The sequence below is a fragment of the Ursus americanus genome, chromosome 19, assembly GCF_024610735.1.
Source record: "Ursus americanus isolate L20-20 chromosome 19, mUrsAme1.1.p, whole genome shotgun sequence".
Taxonomy (NCBI): domain Eukaryota; kingdom Metazoa; phylum Chordata; class Mammalia; order Carnivora; family Ursidae; genus Ursus; species Ursus americanus.
In genome coordinates this window covers 415,027-428,488 of record NC_142145.1, presented here as the reverse complement: position 1 = coordinate 428,488, position 13,462 = coordinate 415,027, and the positions used below count along the sequence as shown (strand labels likewise).

Genomic DNA, 13,462 nt, shown 5'->3' with positions numbered 1-13,462 from the left:
GAGTCTCCCCCTGTTAAGGCTGAAGAATATTCCATCAGATGGAGAGACCACGCTTGGCTCATGGATTCACCCACTGACGGGCTCGTGGCTGCTTCCCCCTTCTGGCTGTTGTGAATAACGCTGCTCTGAATGTGGGCGTCCAAATATCTGAGTTCTTTGGGGTCTATACCCAGAATGGGATTACCGGATCATATGGCAGTCCTGTTTGTAATGTTTTTTTTTTTTAAAGATTTTATTTATTTATATATTTGACGGAGAGAGAGACAGCCAGCGAGAGAGGGAACACAAGCAGGGGGAGTGGGAGAGGAAGAAGCAGGCTCCCAGTGGAAGAGCGTCATGTGGGGCTCCATCCCAGGACCCCAGGGCCAAAAGCAGATGCTTAACGACTGAGCCACCCAGGCGCCCCCCTGTTTCTAATGTTTTGAGGAACCTCCATGCTGTGTCCGCAGAACCCACACCATTTCATATTCCCGGGGCCCTAAGCTTCCAGTTCCTCCACATCCTTGTGAGCACCTGTGGGACTTTCTGGGGTTTTGTTTGTTTTATTTAATAGCCATCCTAACGCGTGTGAAGTGGTATCTTTGGTTTTGATTTTCATTTCTCTAGTGATGAGTACTGTGGCAGTTTGCTGGCTCTCAGTGTAGCTCCTGGAGAAACGTCTATTCAAATGCTTTGCCCATTTTAAAATTATTTTGTTGTTGCTGAGTTCTCTGGATATATGGAGTGTTCTGGGTATTAACCCTTTAGCAGATATATGGTTTGAAAATATTTTCTCCCTATAATTGGATCTGTGGGTTTTTTCACTCTGTTGATAACTGTTTTTTGGTACATAAAATTATTTATGAAGTCTAATTAACCTATTTTTTCTTCTGTTACTTGTGCTTTTGGTGTCCTATCCAAGAACTCATTACCAAATCCAGTGTCATGGAGATTCTCCCCTGTGTTCTCTCCTAGGAGTTTTATGGCTTTGGTGCTTATATCCAGGTCTTTGATCAATGTTGAGTTAATTTTTTTATCTGGGGTAAGAGGAGGGTCTAACTCCTTTCTTCTGTCCGGTTTCCCAGCTCCATTTGTTGAAAAGACTGTCCTTTCGCCACCGAATAGTCTTGGCGCCCTTGTCTGGCGCACCTTCTCTCTGGGCTCTCTGCTCTATTCCTTTGGTCTGTCAGTCTGTCTCGATGCCAGGACCACACTCCGTTTTGTAGTAGTTTTGAAAGCAGCAAGTGTGAGACCTCCAACTTTGTTCTTTTTCAAGATCGTTGTGGCTGTTCAGAGATCTCGTATGAACCTGAGGATGGATTTTTCTATTTCTGCAAACACATGTTGTTGGGACTTGGATAGGGTTGCATTGAGTCTAGGTCATTCTGGGGGGTGTGGACCTCTTCGTACAGTAAGTCTTCCGGTCCGTGAACATGGCGTATACCTCCTATTAGCTGCGTCTTCTTTCATTTCTTCCAGCAGCCTTTGTAGGTAAGAAAACGCACCTCCTTGGTCAGCTGTATTCCTAAGCATCTCATTCTTTCTCATGCAATCGTAAGTGGACTTGTTTTCCATTTAGAGTGGCCTGGGCCTTGCAGGGTCTATGGCCCCTCCCCACACACCTCTGCTGCCCAGCTTCCCTCCTGTCGCTTCTGCCACCGGGCTTTGCAACCACGGATGGAGCTCCCCCTCCACCTCAGGTCCAGCTGCACCCCCACACACACTGTCCAGTGAGTCAAGGACAGCAGTTGCGACTCCTGCCGGGCTCCTTATCCCCAGGGTCCCTGAGACGCCACAGGCCAGAGTTCCTGGAGAAGAAACATAACCGGTACAGATACTCCCCAGGAAGGTCTCGCCAAGACCACATGCCCACAGGACGCAGGCCTTGGAAGCAGCCTGCCGTGGGACGCTGGACAAGCCCATGGCCGGGAATGGCCCAGGACACGGCGGGTCAATGGCAGGTCAATGGCAGAGTGAGGCAGCATATCTTCCATCCTGCTCCCACAAGGCAGCTGCCCTGTGCTCTGGCACATGGCGGCACTAACCTTTGCCACGCTCCAGGTGGCCGTATGAGTGCGGCTGGGGCTCAGGTCACAGAGCTGGGAGGCGAGAGGGAGGGCTGTGACTCCAGGGCCCGGGCTCCTCTGTGCAGCCCCCCACCCGCACGTCCTCATCGCTGTCACAGACACAGTGCCTGTCCACGCCGGGCGCCGTCCGGGCACACCGTCTACTCTCATTGGGCTGTGTCAGGCCCTGCCGGCTTGAGCGCCACGCCAGTCATGACTCATGAGTCCTGAGCCACGCTGGTGACCAGTCTGTGGTGTGTGTATGAGCCCCGCTTCACAGATGGGCTCGGCTGGCAGCTGTCCACCATCTAAAACATAGACTGTGCCTTCCAGCCGCTTGAGATGTGACAACGGGGCAGCCGCAAGTACCGTCACCGTGCCGTGCCACATCATCTCCAGCATGTTCCCGTCAGCCCGAACAGAAACCTGTAGCCATTAAGCAGAAACTCCCCTTCCCCCCACCACCCCCCGGTTAATCGTAGCTACTTTCTGTCTCCAGGAATTTGCCTGTTCCACACGACATCGGTCCTTTTGATGTCTGGCTTCCTTCATTGAGCAGAACGTCTTCAAGGTCCATCCACGTTCTTGCACAGGTCAGCACTTCACTTCTTTTCGTGGCTAAAAGTATCCCATTGCATGTACATACCACATTTTCTTCTCTTTTCTTGTCTTTTTGGTAAAAATCTGTGGTTTAATTTAAAATACTCTATAAGCTTTTTTTTTGTTTTGTTCTCTTAACTTCAAGAAAAAAGCATAAGCTTGTACGAATATAGCACGTTTTTTTTATCCATTCATCTGTTGGTGGGCGCTCCCACCGTTGGCTGTTGTGAATAATGCTGCGGGGACACCAGCTTGCATAGACCTGTTGGAGAGTCTGCTTTGGATTGTTTTGGGTTATCTACTTAGAAGGGGAATTGCTTGGTCATATGCTTGTGTTTAATTTTTCGAGGACCCGCCAGACAGTTTTCCGCGGTGGCTGCAACCATCAGGATACCACAGGCTCCGGTATCTCCACGTCCCCCCCCCCCCCCGCCCATGCTGGTGATTGTCTGTCTTTTTGATTCCAGCCATTCCCGTCGATGAGAAGTGGGATGTCGTGTGACTGTGATGGTGTTTCTCTAATCGCTAGTGCTGTTGAGCACCTTTCTGGGTGTTTATTGGCCGTATAAATGTCCTCTCTGGAGAAATGTCTATTCAAGTCCTTCGCCCATTGTTTAACTGGGTTGTTTTCGTTGTTAGTGGTAGGAGCTCTTACACACTCTTAATATTAAGTCCTTACTAAATATGTGATGTGGGAATATTTTCCCCTGTTCCGTGGGCTATCTTTCCACGTGGCTGATAGTGCCTTTCAAAGCACAAAAGTCTTTAATCTATTTTTTGTTTTCTTGGCTCAGCTCCTTGTTCCCAGCACTTTGCAGGAATGAACAGTGCTGCGGCGAGCGACCCGGGCACACGTGTCTCACACTTCTTGGCGGACCCCCTCGCCACGGCTGGGCCCACGTGCACCCCCGCCCCCAGGGTGAGAGACAGCTTCCTCACAGCCGGCCCACACACTGTGGCTGGATTTTTAAATTTTTTCAAGTTCCATGGATGAGAAATGATGTCTCAGTGCTGTTTTAATGTGTACTTGTCTGATTATGAGTGTGCTTGAACATTTTCTCCCCACACTTGAGAGCCATTTTTATCTTTTTTTGTGAATTGCCTTTTCATGTTTTTTTCCCATTTCTCTATGGGGTTTTTGGTCCTTTGTCCCTCAGTTGTATGAGTTCTTCTTGTGTTAGTTTTTCATTTTCAGAGTATTTCTGACTGTTCTTGCACATTGGCTTTTAGTCCTAAACTACGTGACTAACTCCATAAAATAGCTTGCTCTGTTTTTTACTGGGATTGAATCGAATGTATAAATTAACCGTAGCAGAAAAACCTCTTTATGTAAAATGCTGAGTCGTCCTATCCAAGAATAGGGTTTGCTTTCCCTCGTTCAGCTCTGCTTTGGCAATTCTGGAGTGTTCTAAAATTTTTCCTCGTAAAAAGTGCACACATTCCTTTTGAAATATATTCCCACGTATTTAGTCTTTTCCTGTTGCTGTTGTGAATGGACTTTTCAGTCACTAAATCCTCTACTTCTTGTTTGTGTAAGGAAAGCTGTTGCTTTTGTAGCCTGCTACTTTACTCAGTTCTTCTATTCAATAAATGAAAGTTTGAGCATTGGTTCCTGTGGTTTTCCAAGTCACACTACCATCTCCTCTGCAAGTGGAGCTGGTTTTACCGTCTTTGCCTCCAGATGATTCCGTTCGTTAATACCTCAAGGACGACGTTGCATGATACCGGGGAGCACGTGTCTTCCCTTGCTCATTACCTTAGTGGGAATGCCTTTCGTGTTTCTTCATTGAACGAGAGACTGGCTCTTGGATTCAGCATGGTGGTTTATTGTGTCAGTGCAATAGTCCTCAATTTCTGGAGTGTGTGTCAAGCGTTTCTTGGCATCTGTGGAGATAGTCATGTGATTGTTCACCCCTTGGGTTTATTTTTATGGTGTGTGATGTTAATGGATTTCCTACTATTGAACCTATCTTGCATTCCTGGAATAAATTCCACTTTTTCTAGTGTTTTTTTAAAGACACATTGTGGTTCTTCCTGTTTAATAATATTTGCTTAGATTTTTTGCATCGATGCTCATGAGTGATATTGGACTGTAGTTTTCTTTCTTCGTACTAATTGTGTTTGGTGTAAGTATCAGTGTTTACCTGCTTTACAAAAAGGGCGCAGAAGCCTTCCTTCCTTTTCGGCATTCTGAAATACTTCGTAGCACAGCCGGACGGTCTGGTCTTCAGTGAAGTTTCGCAGAATTCCCAGGAAACTCATCTGGGTTTGGTACCTTTTGTGGGGTAGCTCCGTTACCACATTCTCTGTTTCTTCAGTGGAGATTGGTACGTTTCTGTCTCTAACTCTCGTGGGATCCATTTTGATAGTCTCTATTTCCTGAGAAAGTTACCGTTTCTTCTAGGTTTGCAGATTTATTGGCATGGAAGACTTCAAAGTGTCTCGTGATTCTTTATATTCCATTTCAAAAGTGAGACTTCTTGAACATAATCACGTGGTTAAAAAAAGAGAGAGAGAGGAAAGAAGTTTGAGTGACCAGAAAAGATCATCAGCATTATTATTTTCAAAGCAGTGTTACCGAGTATGACTCTACGTCAGTTTTCAAAAAATAAGCCGGTGGGTGGTTATACAGAAACATCTCTTCTGTGCTGCTGGGCAGAGAGCTGCCCACCATGAAAAGCAGTTTTCTTGCCTGACACTTGCCGGGGCTCAGTGACCGTGGAGGCTGATGGCTCCCGGTGCCGGCCGACAGCAGCTCACAGAGCAGAAAGTCAGGGAGCCAAATGCCAGGACAGCTTCACACAAAGTCCATCGTTTCACATTTCAGGGGACTTCTATCTCATCATATAAAAAACTACAAGATGTGACTTCCCGCCTAAAATCAGAATGGTTTTATTCCTTTTCCCGGCTACTAAAGTTGCTTGGATCCTTTGTGGGGGGGGGTGGAGCAGGATTGAAAATCGTAATGAAGAAAGTAGAAGTCACCTAAAACTGCACGGCCCACACCTGTGTGCTGTCAGCCTATTGATGACTTTCCTTCCAGAGGTTTCTTTACGCATCTTCCCCAGAAAGAGAAACACTGCGTACAAAGGTCAGCCGTAGGTCTGTGCTGTTCTGCAACCTGCTGTTCTTTCTGGTCCTTCGTCACAGATGTCACTGCCCAGACTCCAAGAGAACGTCTTGAAAAAGACACACGAGGGGAAGCTCCCTGGAGGGGAGCTGTGGGTCTGTGGGCTCGGGATGGCAGGACATGTCCCCTCGGGCTGCATGAGCCTGGCGGGCAGGGAGGAGGCGGGCTGCTGAGGGCTGCGGGATCGCCAGGTCACGTCCAACAGCCTTGTCCTCAAACTGGCAGAGGGAATGTCTGGATCCTGGATCCTGCTTCAGACCTTACTTTTGCAGCCAGTGGGCTGTGCCAGACGTCCTGGAGGTGTGCTGTCCCCTCTGTGAGGAAGCGAGGGTCACGGAGAAATCAGGCCCACATCAGAGCCCCCCCCCCCCCCCGCTTACCGCACAGCCCTGCTGTTGGCCCCACAGTGTGGTACCTCACAATTGTGTGTGCAGTTCTCACGGAAAGTTAAATTATGTGCATGACATGCTGTTTCAGAGGTATGGGAATGATTAATCACTTGTTTTACAAAATTGATTTGAAAAAGAAATTACCAAATAAGAATTGTCACAATTGAAAAGTAAAATTCAATTATCTGAGAAATTTGCTCCCTTCCTGTTCTGTGTCTGCTCTCATGGACGTGGGGAGGGGGGCCCAGCATTGGTCTCTGCTGCCCTTTATGGGGACATGACAGAGGTCTCAGGCCTCCTGAGTTCCAGCCTGGGGGCCCCTCACTTAAGGCTCAGCAGAGAAAGAGTGCGGGGAGCCTGGTGGCTGGTCTGATCGCAGCCCACCTGCCTGTCGGGTGCTGGGAATACTGGGGGGCAGAGAGTAGGGACAGGGAAGCTCCTGGAATGCATGAGGATTTCAAGCCAAACCCCTGTTAGCTCCCCCTGCTCTTTCGGTAGCTCTGTGCTGTGAAGACGCCTGCTCGGCGGTCAGTGTTCGGGGCCTGGCTACACAGGAGTTGTCCCAGCTTCAGCACTGGCTGGAGTCGTCCTGGGCCCAGCGATGGGGACTCAGCGATGGAGACTCGGCTTAGCGGCTCTTAGACGTCTCCATCTTAAGGGTGATTTAGGCCATCAAAGAGCTCTTTTAAACGTGGGTCATGCACATCACCATCACCAGGTTAGAAATGGATGGGGCAGGAACACACCCCCTGGGGGCATCCCTGGCCAGTGCCCTGGGGTCCGGTGACACTGAGGGTCCAGCCCCTGTCTCCAAGAGACCATCACAGATGACGGGTGCTCGGGATGGATTTGGGAAATGCTAGGAGGAAAGACGCAACTCCCAGGAGTGTTAACCACTCCCTCCAGGATTCCATTTCCTCCAAACTTGGGCCCAGAAACCATCAGGAAGCGGACGGGCGACTCCATTCCCCACCCGCCCACTGCTCAGCCCTCTTACATGGAGTGTGGTGGGTGGAGGGAGGTCTCTCTTCTCTGGGCTCCACGAGCAAAAGCACCCGTGTAAGTAGCTACTGCTGAGAAAAAGTGGGCTTGATGGTACATTTGCATACGACTGTGCTAATTATAACCCTCTCACCTGAACCTTGAAGCAGATTCAGCAGTTACAAGTGTACTTCTTAAAACAGGCGTGCCGGCCTGGAGAGGTTACCTATGCGTGTGAGGACGTGCGTGTTTAGCTTTGCAGACTGATGGGACTGTAGGCGAGGGACAGGCCGCCTCTGATGGGATGTACGTCCTGTGAAACGATGAACAAAGTCCAGAGTGTAGCAGGGCCTGGCGGTATGGCCGACCTGGAGGGGACACCTGGGGTCAGCTGGACCCCGCCCGGGAGACTGAAGCAGGGTGGGCAGGTGGCCCGTGTCACAGCGACTGTGGGCTTCTGTTATAGCAGAGGGCAGCTGGTTCTGGGGGGAGGCAAGGGGACAGCTCTGGGCACATAGAATGTGACGTGTGCGGGCATTGCTCAGACATCCGGAAGGAAGTCAGACACAGCAGGTGCAGAGGGAGAAGCAGGAGGAGCCAGACCGGGGCCGGGACAGGCGGCACGGAGAAGAGAGGATTCGAGGTCAACCAAGACCGGCCTCATGCAGTTAGGACAGAAGAGCCCAGTGTGGGGTAGGGGAAGACCACGGTGAGAGTGCGTGGGGCTGGGGCGGTGGAGACCCTCCACCAGGAGGGAGCGTGAGAAGTACGCCCATGCTTGGGGGCTGTCTGGGGCCCAGCGGGCCCATCCATCTGTCTCTGTGCTGACTTGCAAGAGCCCATGGCGGACATGTGAGAAACGCAGAAAGAGGGAACAATTAGGGAGGTCTTCCAGAGGGTGCCGGCGGGCGGGATTGGCCTCCAGAAAGATCCGGACGGACATGGCCAGGGGCCAGGGGGACGAGGGCCTGTGTTGGAGCCTGGAGGTAAGACTCCTCACACTTATAGTGTAGGGCTCCTGAGCAGCTGCCTAGTTTGCAAAGGGAGGCTGGGTAAGATAGGAGAAAGGAGCGAGTTCTGGGAAGTTCTTAGGTTTTCCTTTGTCAAAACCTTCTGCTGGGTGACACTACCTTTGGTAGACGGGAGGGACAGCATTGTCTGCCATCGTGATATAATGAAATCGGCAAATGGGATAAATAGAGAAGGCTCCCCTAGAAATACGAGTTCTCTACCTGGGGAGCTGTGGTCCATGTGACCATGCTGGGTTTCACAGGGTCCCGGGAAACCCCAGGCTGAGCCAAGATGATGTGCGCGGTGACATAAATTATACACAGGAGCTGGATCGTGTCGGTCGGATTCTCTAACAAGTTCAGGCCCAACCAAGGTTCAGAAGTCGTGCCCAAAACGGGGATTTGAGGGGCTCCCGGTGGCTCAGTTGGTTAAGCATCCGACTTTTGGTTTCAGCTCAGGTCATGATCTCAGGGTCGTGGACTCGCGTGTCCTCAGTGGGGAGTCAGCTTGGGATTCTCTCTGCCTCTGCCCCTCCCCCCACTTCCTCACGCGCTCTCTGTCTCTCTCAAATAAAATCCATCTTTTAAACAAAAATAAAAAAGTAAAAGGGGGATTTGACCTGTCATTTCAGGGACTTGAGACGACGCGCTGGCAGAGGTCTGAGGGGATGGCACTGTTTGCGAAGGGCCACCTGGGATGACCCACCACACGAGGACACCGACCTGGGGTAAGACGTGTGCCTGCTCCCAACATCCCGCTAGGAGAAAACCGGAAGGCTGATTTTTTCCCTGAAAGCATCTCATTTAAAGAATCTTATCGTATGATACCGCAAACACACTGATTCCTCGGAGCTCAGACGAGGGAGGGGAAGGAGGGTGAACTCTGGGGAAAGAACCTGAGGATGAACCCGGTGGGCGTGGCCACTTTGGACACCTGTCCCCGCAGGACCTGGGTGCTCTGGGAGGCCAGCAGGAGATGGCCGAGGAAGACCCTGAGTTGTAACTAAAGAGTGGGAGAGTGGCAAAGTGATGAACTGGGGGTCCCCCCGAGAGCCTACGTCCACTGTCCCCCAGCCCTGTCCTTTGTCCCGTGAGTCCCCGAGGCTCCAGCCTGGTCACCCTCCACAGGACAGGTGCAGAACAGACACTGGGAAGCTGTTTATTCTTTGAGCTTCGCCCCAAGATCTGGACTGAAGGCTGTGCTGGGATCTAGGTCCTCACCAGCCCAGGCAAAATGGTGTCACTAGCTCCCACCCCGCTCCATGCATCTCGGTCCCTTACCTGCCCCCCAGGCTCTCCCACACCAGCTTGGGCCTCTCCCCTCTCCAGTCTTTGCTGCTACTCCTCCTCGCTCTTCTTCCCACTCTCTGCTGTTTCCCAGAATGCCACACCTCCCTTCTCGTCCACTCTTATCTGGTACTTATAGACCTTAAGTCTGGAGGAGAGCTAGAGATTATTTCATTCAACCCTCAGATTTCTGCCTGGACCCTGAGACCCTGAGAGATTTGGGGGGTGGGCCCCAGACGCACACAGATGAGGCCAAGACACCATCCCCCTCCCCTGACTCAGTCCTCAGGATTTCCCACCTCTGTGGCAAGAGTCCTGTTGGGCATAGCACTCGGCGGTCACAATAGCTTCGCACACTCAGACGTGCGGTTTCAAAGGAACATCCCTCCTGTCACGGCCCCCACATGCCTGCTGGCCATGAGCTAGAGTCTAGAATTGGGCTGGTCCTCTTGTCGGCGTTTGGCTGTGAGCCGGGACTTACCCCTTTGTCAGGGAAGGCGGAAGCTTCACTTCCCCTAAAAACCGTCAGAGAAGGACATGAGTTTTCTTTGTCGCGGTGTCTCCGTGTTTCTCGGCTCCACGACTGGCTCAGGATTGCCTGACATCTCAGCTAAATCTCTTGCTGCGCTTTGATGGGACTGTTAGCCTTGCTGGGAGTTTCCCTTGTGATTCTGTTTCTCTTTCAACGCCCTCATGTCGGTGGTGTTTGGGGAGTGAGAAAACAGGAGCTATGAACGTAAGAACCAAACCCAAATCGAACACAGTAGTTTTAGAAGTACACTTTCACAGGGACCGCCTGCAATGGACAAAGCGCTGAGCAGGTCAAAGTGTCTGCATACATGAATGAATAGTGGACAAATCAGTGTAATTGTATTTTAAAAAGATTAATCTTCCCCACTTGGTCAGCGGACCAGCGTGGTCCATTCTCACGGACTGCGGTGAACAGAAATAAGACGCAGCAGATCGGCACACGTCAGAGCCGAGTCCTCGGCCTGGGGCCACCTTGTGTGCAGGACGCTCCCGGCTCTACCCGAAGGCCCCGGGACGAGAAGGGAAAGCCTTAGTGACCCACAGCAGACGGTCAAGAATGGGAGTGCCCAACGCAGAAAGGAACGTCATAAGAGTTACGTTTCTTTGGTTTAGAGTTTTTTCAGGGGATTTTTTTGTGTTTTTTTTTTTACTGTTTTTCTCCAGCTTTTTTTAAGTGAAAATTTTCAAACATACACAAGGGTTGAAAGAGTAGTACAACGAAAACGTGGCCGTCTCTATGTACATGTGTGTGTACACAGGAAACGTGTGTGTGTTCACATAGACATGAAATAATGGTCCGTCTTGGAAGTAGCTTACAGAAATCAAGACATTTTATCCCTAAATAGTTAAGGGTGACTCTCCCTCCACAACCACAATACCATGTAACACTGAAGAAAATCAACAGTAATGAATGCATCATGTCCACATGCACATTTCCCCAATTGTCACAAAACTGTCTTACGGTCACAAAGCACTGGATCTCACGCAGATTCTGCCTGCCTCCCCTTGGGAATCGGCACTTCCTGTGAGATGCAGCTCGAGCGGGAAGGACCCATCTCTGATGGCTAAGAGCATTTTTAGTAAAAAGAGAAGGCATTTAGCTGTACGAGCTCATTGGATGTGTTCATTCTATTCTGAGAAGCTACAACAGAAGGTTTAAATAAGACCCAGAGTCCCATAACATCATGCCCCAAATTTCCAGGTTTCATGGGAAAATCAGTCATGATACCAAGAGCCAGGAAGATTTCAAACTCAATGAAGGACAGTCAGTAGACACCAACATTGAGATGACAGACACGTTAGAATTGTTTACATAGCCATCGTAAAAACACTTCAGCGAGCAATTACAAACATGCTTGACACAGACACGAAAATAGAGCCTTAGCAAAGAAACAGTCTCAGTGAGAAGGAAGAGAAGATGTAAGGGAGAAGAAACTAGAAGTTTAGAACTGAAAAATAAATGATATGAAAAGCTCCGTGCATGGATTCAAGGGCTGAGAGGAAGGACGGATGAAAGAATCCGTGGACTGCAAGGCTGGCCTGTCTGAAGAGCAGAGAGGAAACAGACTGACAGTAGCACGGACAGAGGCTCGGACACTGTGGTCCACAACGAGATCCAACATTTGTGTCTCCCAAGTCCTGGAGGGGGGAGCATAGCGGGGCTGAAAGTTCTTGGAGAAACAATGACTGAAATATTAGCAAAAGACATAAACCTACAGATTCAAGAATGAACTCTAAACAGCCACACCAAGACACATCGTAGTCAAATTTCTGAAAACTAAGGAGAAATTAAAAATCTGTAAAGCAGGTAGAGAGAAAAGGCACCTTACCTGGAGGGAAATGATTCAAACATCAGGAAATCTCTCGTCAGATGCCATGAGGCCAGAGGAAGTGAGACGTTTTTCAAGGGCTCAGTTTTGGAAAAGAAGGATCAGCTCAGAATCTTACATTCAGCAAAAACACCCTTCAGGAATGAGGTGAAACGAAGACGTTTTCAGGATGTCTTGACTAAGAGAATCTGTCACCAGCAGTCCTTTCTGGAATATCAGCTGATTGGAAGTTCTCCGAAGAGGAAGAGGGACTGAGGAGCCTTCAGAAGGAAGACTCGGGCAGCAAACAGGCTCTTCTGTCCCCCTGGAGCTTCCTAAGTCATGTTTGATGGGGGGGAGTGGAAACTGTAATGCCTGCCGATGGGCTTAGAAAGGCCCGTAGAGGAATGACTTAGGACCAGGTGTGGACCGTAGGTGTATACGGAACCGTTAGGATAGCAAGCTGGTGGAAGAACACCACCAGGAGACTGACAAGTCGTGTATATGTAATGCAATGTCCAAAACAGCCTAAAACACTCAGAAACACTGCGCTGAGTCCACATGGAACTCTAAGATATATCCAAGTAATCCACAGAAACGAAGACCAGAAAACAAAAAATGAAGGGGGGCATTTTATAAAAAATTACGTTATTACATTAATCATCAATAATCACGTTAAGCACAGGGGCGCCTGGGTGGCTCAGTCAGTTAAGCGTCCGACTCTTGATTTCTGCTCAGGTCATGTTCTCAGCCCCGTGTCGGGCTCCACACTTGGTGGGGTGTCTGCTTCCCTCCCTCTTCCTCTCCCTCTCCCCCTCCCCCTGTGCACACGCTTTCCCCCTAAAAAATAAATAAACAAATCTTTAAAAAATAATTACATTATGCATAAATGGTATAAGGGTGCCTGGCTGAGTCAGTCAGTGGAGCCGATGACTCTTGATCTCAGGGTCGTGAGTTCAAGCCCCACGTTGGGTGTAGAGAGTCTTATTTTTTTTAAGAAGTCTATTTAAACCATTTTTTAAAAAAAAAAAAGCATAAATGGTGTAAAGAAAACAAATACCAATCAAAAAGCAGAGAGAGATTGACAGACTGGATGGGAAACCAGGACCTGACTGTATGTTGTCTACAGGAAAGCACTTCAATACAGTGCCCTACACAGGCTGACAACAGGAGGTGTGACGTATCGTGCAAACATCAGTCACACGGAGGCTGAAGCGACCGTATTTTGTATTTGATAACGCGGATGAGGGGCAGACACAACGCCAGGACAGAGAGGGACACTACAGTCGCTGAGACGCAAGCCTTGGAGACACAGCCACGCGACGTGTGTGCACGAGGAGTGCCGAGCGGGGTGACTGTGACCGGGGTGGGAGCGGGTTTGAGGTCAGCACAGCTCCTCTGAAACCCCAGTGAGGTGGTTTTGTAAAGAAAGAGAAATTTATTCTGGAACGTACGTGGAAAGGCGCAGGGATTAGAATCAGCGAAGGCTGTCTGGGGAAGAATGAAGGGGACGAGCCCAAGCCCGGGTCTGGCGACAAGCCGCACACAGTGGTGGCCGGACTGCATGCTGTCAGCAGCGGACGCTGGCACCCTCCACGGCACAGACAGAAAACCCACAGAAGTGATACACAAACAGGCCCAACTGCGGGTTTTTTTGTCTTTTTTTTTTTTTAAGATTGAT

General features: G+C 49.8%; 1 protein-coding gene across 5 annotated transcripts in view; it reads left to right on the top strand.

Annotated features, from left to right (window-relative positions):
* The window catches only part of KCNG2 (potassium voltage-gated channel modifier subfamily G member 2), a 62,443-nt gene that overhangs the window by 13,394 nt on the left and 35,587 nt on the right, over positions 1–13,462 (top strand). For all 5 annotated transcript variants that reach the window (XM_045790315.2, XM_045790317.2, XM_045790314.2 and 2 more), the window contains 2 exons: positions 2,545–2,638; positions 8,788–8,883. The gene's annotated coding sequence lies outside the window, so the exon portion shown is untranslated. The remainder of the gene's footprint in view (positions 1–2,544; positions 2,639–8,787; positions 8,884–13,462) is intronic.